The sequence below is a fragment of the Marmota marmota genome, unplaced genomic scaffold (assembly GCF_001458135.2).
Source record: "Marmota marmota marmota unplaced genomic scaffold, marMar, whole genome shotgun sequence".
Taxonomy (NCBI): Eukaryota; Metazoa; Chordata; class Mammalia; order Rodentia; family Sciuridae; genus Marmota; species Marmota marmota.
In genome coordinates this window covers 21,868,991-21,882,456 of record NW_026000211.1, presented here as the reverse complement: position 1 = coordinate 21,882,456, position 13,466 = coordinate 21,868,991, and the positions used below count along the sequence as shown (strand labels likewise).

The 13,466-nt window shown below is 35.0% G+C and overlaps 1 protein-coding gene across 2 annotated transcripts in view; it reads left to right on the top strand.

Annotated features, from left to right (window-relative positions):
• Galntl6 (polypeptide N-acetylgalactosaminyltransferase like 6) overlaps positions 1–13,466 on the top strand; it is a 1,051,497-nt gene that overhangs the window by 951,676 nt on the left and 86,355 nt on the right. The window lies entirely within an intron of this gene.

Sequence of the window (13,466 nt, the reverse complement as noted above, 5' to 3'; positions counted from 1 at the left end):
TGTTATACAAAATTACATATAAGAGGTTGTGAGGGGAATGGGAAAATAAACAAGGAGAGAAATGAATTACAGTGGATGGGGTAGTGAGAGAAGATGGGAGGGGAGGGAGGGGGGATAGTAGAGGATAGGAAAGGTAGCAGAATACAACAGTTACTAATAGGGCATTATGTAAAAATGTGGATGTGTAACCGATGTGATTCTGCAATCTGTATTTGGGGTAAAATTGGGAGTTCATAACCAACTTGAATCTAATGTATGAAATATGATATGTCAATAGCTTTATAATGTTTTGAACAACCAATAAAAAAAAATAAAAATAAATAAATAAATAAAAAGAAAAATACCTTCAAATATAATCAGTCATAGTAGTGAAAAGTGGTACAATCTCCATGGGGAACAATTAGCATATATCCTCCAAAATTTTAAATATCTACATGTGTTGGCTCAACAATTTCTTTTCTAGTCATATAACCGAAAGATAAACTCACACATGTGATATGACATGTATGCAAACTATTTATCTTAGTATGATTTAATTGAGAAAAGATGAAAAAACTTAAATATTCATCACCAGGAAACAAACTAATAATTATTATCTCCCTAGACTATATGCTACAGTATGGCCTTTAAAAAGAATGTGACAACTTTAATTTTACCAATATAGCATATCCAAACCCATTGGTAAATGAAAAAAAGCAAAGTATAGAACACGTGTGCAAAAATAAAAGTAGGCAGATAAATGTTGTTTTATATATAAAATACGTTTAATACAGTATATATGTAAGTACTTATATATGATAAAATTGCAATACTATATATAGTTTCACATGTAGACAATATTCACAGTCATATTCGTGTATCAGGAAAATATTTATTGAAAGCCTACAATGCAAAAGACACTGAGAATATTACAGCCAAAAGAAAGGTAAAGTTTTCACCTAATGGAATGGAATGTGAATAAAAATCATATATAAATAAATGGATAAATAAGTATAATAATTTCTGACATTGGTTAAAAGCTAAGAGGAAATTAGCCAATGTCTCAAAGCAGGATCCTGAATAAAGGACAGTCTTATTTGATGAGCATAATACTCTTAAAACATTGACATCCATGCCAAGGGACAAAAGAGTGGAAAGGGCCTTCTGTCTACTGGTCCCCCATTTCCACCACGTCAACCCAACACCTGGCTTGATACACGTATACAATCTGGGTCAGTCCTTGCTCAGCCCCTGACTTTTAAGATTCTCTTAATGGAGAGGCATTAGATTGGGGGTCAGAATAAGCCTCGTTAAATACATCCGAATCTGTATTGATGAATCAATATGTTTATGTGGATCTCAGGATGGTTCAAATACAAGTTCAAGAAGTAAATCTAAGGTATTAATCTGGCCCAAACTTCTAAGCTAACAGGAGGATTTTAGTCCACTGGGGAATCCTTGAGCACAGAGAAGTAGCCCAATGTTCAATAATATTCTTGTGCCTGGCCTCCCTTCCACAGGTCTAGACCCCAAGGGATTCAAACTGCAGAATAACGACAAACTATCATCCCAAAGAAAAGGGGGTTGTTTTCTGAGTTCTTGTCCCCACGTCATTCCCTCTTTCCCTCCCCCAGCCACCACATTTGCTAACTTCTCATACTCTTGTTCCTAAGGCAAGCCAAGCACAAAACCACTATTCTAATTAATAAGCATTCTCCACTTTCACCATTGTTGTCTGAAAATGCAAAAACCTCCCCCTGGGGTGTTTAATTTATACTCTTAAAATAGTTTATTTGCCTTTCTAGAGGGGTACAACTCAATCTCGTTTTAGGAGGGCACTCTTTTCCCTTGAGCCATCTCATATAAACTATCATGATGATGCTTGTGTTAGAAATAAATTTAGCCTTATAAAATGTGCTCATTAGACATCCTTTTTATGCCAACGATGATTCTAAAATATTTTATATACCTTCTCATTGCTTTTACGAGACAGCTACATTAGAGACTGCTCCTCACTTCTGAACCTGCAAAGTGCTTCAAAGTCTAGTTGTATTTTGTATCTGAAATGTGACAGACGCCTTTTTATGACACACCATACACCTCCAAGTACACAAGAAAATATCCAGAGTTGTTCCTGAAGGGATATTTCCCCTAGAATATTTAGCCTAGGTGACATAAAAATATCCATTTTAATTCCACATTCCCAGAATTGATCTTCCAAAGAAAATATTAAAATGACTCTAAACTCATTCAGAAACTCAAAGATAAACAGAAACAGCTGCTAAATGTCCCACAAGTCAATCTGAGATTCATTTCAATTACCTAACAAAAGGTACCTCAGGTGTAACAGAGCATTTTCAAGTTAAATTTTATGTCTTTTAGATATAAGCCTAGCAGCAAGTATGAATTCCTTCCAGTTGTTACTTCCTTTATGTCTGATGGCATTTTCCTAATTCCCTATTTAATTTTATTTTAACTTTTATAGATAGTTGTAAACTGAGCAAGTTATAACAATTTACAAAGCATTCAGCACCTATGTTAAGGTCAATTTGACTTCCTACTGAAATCTTCTTTTAATATTGAGACTTTTTTCCTAACTTTTTATTTTTCTGTTGCTCTTTTCCCTAACCAAAAAAGAAAAAAGAAAGAAATTTACTCTAATCATTCTAATGCTTCTGACTTGACCAAAACTCCTTCCTCCTTTCCAAATTGTGAGAGTCGAAGTTCTAAATATAATTCCTGCTTTCCACAACACACACACTTTCACAATTGTGCATGTTGTCATATGCCCTGTCCTCTCTTATGGATGTCAATATGTGGCTACATGACCACGACTGCAGCCCTCAACATATTGCAAAAAAGAAAGTTCATCCACAGGTAGACCATATTATCCGATCACTGTTACTGAACACATATTATATGCCACCAATAGACTCTGTCTTAGTCCTTACAACCACCTTATGAAGTCAATACATTACTTCAACTTTATAGAAAATGAAAAAGGGACTCAGGAGAGAGTGGTCACTTCCCAATTCACAGCTGGTCCACTAGCACCCTATCATAAAAGTATATCCACTTCTCTTCAAGATACAATAACTTACAAATGCCAATATGAACTTTTCAAAAAACGTTCACATTCTTTTTATTTTGGTGAAACATCTTCATATGGAATATTGCTTAAAAATTAATCAAAAATAAATAAAATGTTTAATGAATTTCTAAACTGAAGCAAGGAAAACTCTTTGCTTTTTCTTGGTGTTTGTTGCAATGATATTTATCCGAATCGTGTTGGACTGAGGTGCTAACTTCAAAGCTCATTTTCAGCAGTCTTGGACACCCAAACCCTTACCGTTCAAGAAGAAGGTTTTATTTAAAATGTCTGCCTTGTAAAAAGACAAAACCCAATTCATTCCAACTTTGAAGATAGGGGGAAATAGCAAATTGTGCAAGCAAAATGTGAAAAAGTCAGAGAACGGCTAAATCTCTTAAAAGTTTCCAGACCTTAAGAACTTCTAGGAGCCTTCTCTGATTCTCCACCCTCTATGACTCTGATTGCCCACTTAGTTCCCTCCCACAAACACTTCAGGCCACCGACAGCTCTCAAATCTTCCTTTTCTGCTTGGCCACCTTCGAGGTGGTTCAAATCTGATGAATCTTGGGAAAGGACGTTGATTCGCCCGTCTTATTATTTTGAATAAACCAACAAGTTATATTGGTTTTCAATTCTATTCTCCACCTCAATCACTGTTTTAAGACTGCTTGATGTTACCCTAAATACGAACACTGCATCTTAAAAGCAGATCTTATGATCAACAGTTCCTCTAAAACTGTCACTACCCTGACATCTAGAAATTTGTTAAACATAATATAGTTTGGGCAGGATTTTTACATACTGACTTAACAGAGCATTTCTTACATTAAAGCCTTCAAAGTTTGCAGATGCATTTTCTAATTTCTGATTTCTAATTTCCTGACCACCATTTTTACTTACTGATCAGGAAATATCAAAATAAGCTATCACCTCTCTCTCTCTCTCTCTGTCTCTCTCTCTCTCTCTCTCTCTCTCTCTCTCTCTCTCTCTCCAAGAATAATCTCAAAACCCAGGTTTCTGAGACCAAGACAGAAAAATAGTGTGGGTGGATAAACCACCCCACACCTTCTGTAGATCAAGTCAGACTATAAGATGCAGTTTTTCTTACATTTAGCCCAGAGAATAATAACAGACGTGGCTTTTCTCAGTACTTACGAAAGCTCTTCAGGTTAACAATGTTTTAATTTCTAATTAGATGGTAGCGTCTTTGACTAGCTAGTCCTAAGGTTTTCAGTCTTAGCTTGCTCAAGTCATGCCATTCAGTTAGAAAGTTATTTTCCAATCCCAGAAAATTACTGTTATATACAGTGTCTTATATTTTTAACATCAGCCATTGCTTCATTTTATAATAAGCTACTTGTGACTGGGAAAAAAGTCAAAGTAACTTCTTATTTTGACATTTGTATTGAATAGTCTAGGTATCACAACTTATTTTTTTATTTTTTATTCTAATTTGTTAAATATGACAGAAGAATGTATTACAATTCGTATTACACACATAGAGCACAATTTTTCATATCTCTGGTTGTATACAAAGTATGTTCACACCATTCCTGTTTTTATACAATGCTTAGGGTAATAATGTCCATCTCATTCCACCATCTTTTTTACCCCCTTGCCCCTTCCCCTCTCCTCCCTCCCCTTTACCCTATTCTAGAGTTTGTCTAATCTTCCCATGCTCCCCCTCCCAACCCCACTATGAATCAGCCACCTTATATCAGAGAAAACATTTGGCATCTGGTTTGGGGGGATTGGCTAACTTCACTTAGCATTATATTCTCCAACTCCATCCATTTACCTGCAAATGCCATGATTTTATTCTCTTTCATTGTTGAGTAATATTCCATTGTGTATATATATCACATTTTCTTTATCCATTCATCTACTGAAGGGCATCTAGATTATTTTTAATAGCAGTCATAGGATGGGTAATCATAAAGCAATTGAGTTGTCTGTAATAAACATTAATTTGTATTAATAAGCCAATAATTCATTCAATCATCCATTCATTCAAAAATACTGAGCACCAACTATTTTAGGCATGACAGTCAGACACAGTGATTCTTATCCTTGTTGTAAACAATGTACACAATAAATAAGTGAGATATCTACTGAGTTAGAAGGTGGTCTGTGCTATGAGAACAGAAGCAAAGAATGGTGATGAGCACTGAGAGTCCAGGGTAAGAAGGTCTTTGGAGCATGAGTGTTCAAAGCTAAGACTTGAAGAGAATGAGGTATTTTGCCATGTGAAGCACTGGAAAAAGAAAATTATAGCAGAGGGAAGAATCAACAAATGCCCTAAGGTAGGAGAGTACCTAGCTTGTGGGAAGAACAGAAAGAAGCCCAGGATAGCCTGAGTAAAAAGAGAAAGGAGGGAGAGATGAGTAGTGGATGAAGAGAGAGACAGCAATTTGGGAAGTAAATGTATTCATAAATATTTTTTGACAGTTTAGATCACTATTTCCATATAGAATAGTATGCTTCATTTACATTGAAAAATGTTCTTTTATTATGCTCCTGACGATCAATTTCTTACTAAAGCTAATTTTATATTCCGTGTAACCAGTATAATTGTATGATTCCATTCAATTTAACATTCTTTATGTCTAAATTCCAGTTTGTGGCTCATATTAAAAAGTGATTTTAAAATAAGGCAAACATTCAATTATTCAGTCAATTTGAGCTACATTATGTTTAAAAACCTCTATGTTCATTCATGGGTAAAATAACATTTCTTTAAAATATTTATGTTGTCAAAAAGAAGACACATTATTTGCAAATGTAAAACATTTCTCTAAGAATTAGATACTTTAAGAATGGCATGACATAGTTTTTTTTTGAAGACTATCATCACATCATTCTGCCAGGAATGTTTTTTAAAAATATAAACCTGCTTAAAATATAAATATATAAAATGTCTTTCAAAATAAATGTATACTTGATAAATACCACAACAGCTGTGCTTTCTGAGTGAACTATGTTCCCACACTGTTATCTAAACATATCACTTACTGTGTCAGGATGTGGATATTTCTACTGAAATACATACAGTTTCATGAAGAAGAATGAAAAAAATGAAGAAGTGTACAGCGATATCCATGGTAGAGAAATGAAAATAGCTTTTAGGTTTGGAAAGATCAAAATGATACATTTATGGTAAAAAAGCAAGATGGCCTTGGGTTGTATGAAGCAACACTATGTTGGAAAAGCCTAGAAGCCCTCTGTACAAGGAGGAGCATACACATAATTAAAACAAGAGGTGATTATACCCAACCACTTAACAAATACTTGAATATTTATTATGTTCTGAGCCCTCCTTAGATACTTGAAGATATAGTAATGAATTAAATAATCACAGAACCTATAATCCAATGAGAGAAAGCAAATACTAAATGAATCGTACAAATAAATTACTTAATTATGGTTATTATAATTGCAGCCTCCATTTGAAAGAAACCTTTATAAGTCCAGAACATTGAATCAGTCACACATGATTCCAGTAAAGGATTTCAGGCATACAGTAAGTGCTCACTGCATATTTATTGACTCAATCACAGCACTTCCCACTGAGGGGAATGTGTTCCAACACACCCAGTAGATGTTGAAACCACAGGTAACACCTATTATTATATGTACTATGTTTTCTTCCTAAATACAAGCATACCTATAATAAGATTTAATCTGTAAGTTAAGCACAATAAGAGATTAACAATAATAAAATAGAATGATCGTAACACTATGCTAGAATAAAAGTTGTGTGAATGTGCTCGCTCGCTCTCTCTCTCTCTCTCTCTCTCTCTCTCTCTGTCTCAATCTGGAATTCTTCATTTAATATTTTTAAATTATTGTGGTTGACCATGGGTCACTGAAGCCATGAAAAACAAAACCATGAATAAGGGAGAACTACTAAAATGAAAGATGTAGAAGGAAAGTACAGATGGAATGAGAGCATACAATAGGAGTCCTGACCAAATCAAAGGGCTCAGTTGTAACAGTTAAGCTAAAATCTGGAAAATAAGTAGGAAGTAGGAAAGCATTATGAAAGCAGGAAGGGGGTGAGGGAGGTAGAAATCCCTTTAGAGAGAACATGGCAGCAAGCCCTGAGGAGGGGAAATTTGCTCCCTTCTGAGGATTTAAATATAGCTCTGGCCAGGGGAATGAGAGAATAGTGATTGAGTGACAAATAAGACTTTGCAAGACTGGAAAACTTATTGAGGAGTTATAATTTTACCCTAAGACCAATAGAAAACCACTGATGGATTTTAATGAAGGCATAATATGCTCAGATTTATGTTTTTAAGTGATCATAGTGATAGTACAGACAAAAATAAATAAATCGGGGTTCTTTCTTGACACTGAATTTAATGTTTAAAAAATCCAGGCAGAAGTATCCTAAATTTGACTTTGCTATTTAAAAAAAAAAAACTGATAGAAAGAATTTTAAGAATAAGGAGTAGGTTAGTGATAGAAGACATGAATTTTCATTCATTAGAAATGGTGGTAGGCAAAATTCTGAAATGGCCCTCTTCCTACAACTGCCAATAATCTAAATGGAAGTAGATTCTTCCACAGAGGCTCCAGATCAGAACTCAGTCCAGTACACACACTCCAGTTCAACCTTGTGAGAATGTAGGTAGAGAATGCAGCTGAGCCCAAATGGGCTTCTGACCAAAGAACCGTAAGATGATAAATGTAAGTTGTTTTAAGCCACTAAATCTATAGTAATCTGTTATGTATCAATGAGAAACTGATACACAGATCTTTAGAAACTATATTAGAGTGACCCTCTGAAAATAAAGTTTCTGTGCGTCTATTAGTTTGCTTTGTCATATCTTTAAAAGGAAAGAGTCTTAATCCATTTGAGCAGCTATAACAAAGTGACAAAGACTGAGTTACTTATAAATGGCAGAAATTTATTTCTTCCAGTTGTGGACACCGGGATTCTGAAATTAGAATGCCAAAATGGTTGGGTTCCGGTGAGAATTCTCTACCAGATTGCAAAAGGCCACCTTCTCATCATATCCTCTCATGGAAAAACACTAAACCCATTCATAAGGGCTTCACCCTCACGACTTAATTATCTCCTGAAGGCCCCACTTCCTAATACCATCACATTGAATGTTAGGATTGCACCATAGCAGTTTGGCAGGGGACAAAAACAAGTCCATAACAAAAGGTAATGATGACTTATTTAACTTTCTCATGTGGCAGATCTCACTCCGACAAACTCTCTCAGAAGAAGCATTTAGTTCACTTCTGTCCACTTTATATGAGTTCCATAAGACCTCAGGAACCCCAAAATAGAAAAAGGACAAAAATAGAAGGCATTATTCTAGGCTTTGGTTCCATATTTTGCCCTCACATGTCATGATCCCTTAATCCTACAGGAAAGATTGACCACCTCCACAAATGGAACCAATATGGTCACCTTTTTATAAAAATAAAAGGCTATGCTAACAAATTACTATCTCCTAATGTGGATGATAAGAGGGCTTCTTTGCCTTTATATTTATTCATCTTTGAACAATAAAAACGGACATTTGATTAAACACAGTACTACCTAACATTCTCAGCCTTCCTGTATATCTCCCCTTCATTCTGTCTTAAGTACTTTCAAATTCTCTTTAAAATGCAAAACTAATAATCTCTCAAATAATCATAGTTCTTACAACAGATTAAAAATGTCAGAAGAAACTAAAATAAAAGGATTATCAGTTACAATGGACTTAGTGCTGCAACAACCCCAAATCTTAACATAACCTGGTAAATTTTCTCTATTACTTCTGTTACAATCTGGTGCAGAATTGGAGGACAAGTGTTATGGGTCAGCCTGCTCAGAAAACGTACCAAGTCCATTTTGTCTGAATTGGAGAGTCTTTAGTTAGCCAGCCAGCCAGCGACTGTCTCTGCAAGGAACAGCCCCAAGTCTGAGCATTTCAGGGTCTTTAAAGGCAAAAACCACATCCAGATTGATGTATCTGTAAGCAAGCAGGGATATAGAGGCTGAACTGAGCAGTTAGGGAAACAATGCAATGGGTACATTGGTATCCCATGGGACTTTCCAGGTTGGCCTAGCAGCAAGCAAGCAGAAGGGAAGTGGGTCAAAATGACCCTAGTTGAGTACAAGTTAGAGAATGGTTACTAATGTCTAGACAACCAGTGTCTGACAGGTTACATTGCCCAAGAAAAATAGAAACCAAAGAGAGAACAATTTTGCATTGTATAAGAATTGCCATTTTGTGTTGCCAAACATGCTAAGCTAAGCAACTATTGATAGGTACAGAGGTGGAGTGTTCCCATGGGAGAAGCATTTCTTATATGACATGGAGTCTCAGAGTAAAATGGAGTCTGTTTGGTCATTGCCCATATAGCCTGGCCCATAACACAAGGAGTAGGCACTGCTCTCTGCAATTTTTCAGGAACCCAGACCCTGTCCATTTAATGACTCCACCATTTCCCAGGGCCTGAAGTCCTCTCTTGATCTTCTCCAATTGATGAGACTCTGGGGAAAAAAATAAATTAAGAAGACGATAGAGAAGGAAATTCACTCATAATTTCTTGGTCCCAGAGTGTCACACATCACTTCCATTCACATTCAAATCACATGGGTCATCTAAATACAAAGAAATTATATGTTGGCAGTTTTCCTAGGAAGAAATGAGCGTAGAAATTGGAGAGTCCCAGCCCTGTATCTCCTGGTAAGATGAAATGTGTAGGGGATCCAAACACATTGGTTATCTCTTAGCAGTTCGCCTTTATCTTGGATTTGAAAATATACAGTTCTGATTACGATTGCTGCATAACACAGTACCCAGAAAATTTACTACACCAATCAATCATTTTATTTATGGATTCTGTGGGTACCAAATTCAAAACAAGCACAAGTTTCTATACCATAATATATGGAGTCTCACCTGGGTGACTCAACAGTTATATGCAAGAGTCATTTAGAGAACTCTTTGGTTCATGTATCTGACAGTTGATGGTGGCCATCAGTTGAAAACTCAACTGAGCTGCTGACCTAAGAATCTACACATAGAACCTCATTGGTCCTGGACTTCTTCAAATTAAGGTTAGGTAATTTAAGGAGTCGGACTTTTTACATGGCAGCTCAGAATGCCAAAAATGAGTGCCCCAGAAAGTGAGTACAAGTTGCATTGCCTTTAACATAGCCTGTGGCATAGTCTCAGACATTTTTGCTGTACTCTACAGGTTTAAGAATCCACATGTCTACTCAAAGAGAGAGGACCTAGATCCACATCTCAGTCAGAGGCTACCAAAGTCAATTAGAAGAAGAGCATGTGCAATAGGAGATACTGTGGCATTCAATTTTGGAAAATATAATCTCCCACATATATAATTTTAGAATCACTGAATATCAGCATTTTGAAGTAATTTCTACCTTATAGAAGAAGGTCAATTAAACTATGACCCACTGCCTATTTTTATAAACAAAGTTTTATACATATTACCAAGTTCGAGTGGTTGCAAAAGAGACCCTCTGACCTGTAAAGGCAAAAGTATTTACAATGTGGCCCTTTACAGACAAGTTTACTGACTCTGTGGGTAAAATATTGATTATGCATAGGGGTACTAGAGTTAGACCACTAAATTTCAAATCTCAGTTCTGGAGGCGACTAGTTATGTAGTTTTGAACAAGATACTATCTTCTCTAGACTGCCATTTTCCTGTTTATATAATTGGAGAAACAATAGTCTATCATTGAGTTGTGAGCCTAACATTTTCATCAAATAATCCATGAAAATGGTACAAATATATTCATAAATGTTAATTTTTGTTATTAGAATTACCTTAAAATATCAGCTGGATTAACTATCCTTCTACTATCCATCAACTCTGCCATCTACTGCAGATTTCAACAAATCTAGGACACAGGAAGCCCATTTCATCTTCAATCAATCATGTTCTATTAGGAATGTCTTCCTCGCACTAGGTTGAAATCTATCCTCTTGTAGTTCTATGCTATCAATCCTGGTACTATCTCCTTGGGGGTTCTATAAAATATCTCATACAAATACTAGGTTTTTCAAATATTTGAAGAGTTTCTCTGAATTTTATCAAGACTATTCACCTCATTTTCTTATAAGAATAATTAAAATCATTAAGCAATGAAATTATTAAAACAATATTCAGTTGCTTTAATTGAGTTAAGGACTACTCGTGGTATTAATTTCTATTTGATGAGATATTTATTAGTCATTGAGATCAAGACATCAGAAATGCATGTGGATGGTATAGAGTTGGTAGGATCCACAAACATTCTAAACTATAGAATCAACAACTGGAAAGATATCAAGAGAATGGAGTTATATAAGATTTAAAATAAAAAGGGCAAATATAGCAAGATGTTCCAGGATCTAAAATATCCACTGTTCCACAGAAGGAGAGGTTTGAAAAAAAACTAAGTAGCACAAAATACATATCACCAGTGTACTATGGATAGTTTAGGGCTCGAGGGCCCAGATCTATCTGTAGGCCTGAAATCTTCTGCTGATTTCCAGGTAAATTTTAAGTATACTTGATGTGGGGATTAAACCCTGGGCTTTATGCATGCTAGGTGTGTGCTTTACCACTAAACAACATCCAAGTCCTAATTTTATATACCTTTATAAAAGGAATAACCAAAGTGGGTAAAAACGTGCAAGATAAAGGATTTAAAAGAGCTTTAGAGTGGGGTACAGTAGCATGCACCTCTAGTACTAACTATCTGAGAGAGTATTTTTTAAATAATTTCATTGCTTTTTCCTTAGATTTCCAGTTACCATATCACTACTTATTCAACCCTTCTCTTTTTTTATTGGTTCATATTAGTTATATATAACATTAGGATTCATTCTGACATGTTTATAAATGCATGGAATATATAATTTGCTCAAATTCAGTCTCCGGTACTTATCCTTACCTCTCTTTCCTCCCTTCCCCTGTTCCCTTTCCTCTACTCTGCTGATCTTTCTATTTATTTACAATTTTTTTTGTAAAATTAGTATCTTGTGAATATACATAATTCAACCAATTTTCTCCTGAGGCAGCAATCCTCTTAGAGAAGTTGGAAAGAAATTTAAGTGATAACATAAACATTTCTCTTTATCTTTTTCAGGATTACACTTTAAAACAAGCTATATGTAGTATAGTTTGATATCAGATTGATACATAAATTTAATCAGTTAATATATTTCTCTCTTTTTTTTAAATGAGGTCTCACTATATAACCCAGGTTGGTCTTGAACTCATGAGTTCAACAGATAGTAGCTAGTACTTCAGATGCATGCTACTGCCCTCCACTCTAAAGCTCTTTTAAGTCTTTTTTTTCTTGCAATGAAAATTGCTAAAAATATAGCCTGTGTAAAAGCCTAGATTTGTGTTTTGATAATTATCCCTTTTATAGCACCTAGTCTGTTATGTAGAACCTGATAATATGTGTGTGTATTCATAGCAAAATATGACCAATTAGCTTTTGTTACTATATATAAATATGGCATCTTAACACATACCTTGACTTCAATATTTTCTGAATCAGCATTACTAGCCAATGATTATCTGTACCTTAAAAAAGATTAGTGGTGGTTAGAAATAAGAATGTGATAAGGATATTTAACACTGCTGTTTCAGAAACTAGATTTAACTTAAAGCATGAATGTGTTTGGGTTTCTTAACTCACTCATCTATTTTAAAAATTCCACTTTTTATATTTTAAGTTTTTGGACTGAAACTTTAATTCATATCTTCATATGATTTATATCTTCATATGATTTCACAATCAGATTATCTTAACAAATATCTATATAAATAAGATGTCAAAGCATTAAGTGCTGGTTCAATACAATATTTCTGATAAAATTCTACCGGAATTTTTTTAAAAGCCAACATATTGTATACGGAAATAATATTTTACTGAACAAGTATTTTGGTTCTATGCTTTTATGAACCTAGTTTCCTAAAATATGGGTTTTTCAATAAATGGCTGACAAGGTTGGGGGGAGAAAAGAACACTTGTACATTGTTGGTGGGACTGTACAACCACTCGGCCAGTATAACCAATCTGGAAAGAAGCATGGAGATTCCTCAAAAAACTAGGGATGAGACTACCATAAGACCCAGTTATCCCACTCCTTGGTATTTTCCCAAAAGATCCAAAATCAGCATACTATAGCAATACAGCCACCTCAATATTTATAGCAGTACAATTCACAATAGCTAAATTATGGAATCAACCCAGATTTAGAAATTGGGTTTAGAAATGGATTAAGAAATTGTGAGATACACACACACACACACACACACACACACAAAATGAAGTGCTACTAAGCCATAAAAAAAGGATGAAATTATAGCATTTGCAGGTAAACAGATGGAAATGGAGAATATCATGCTAGGT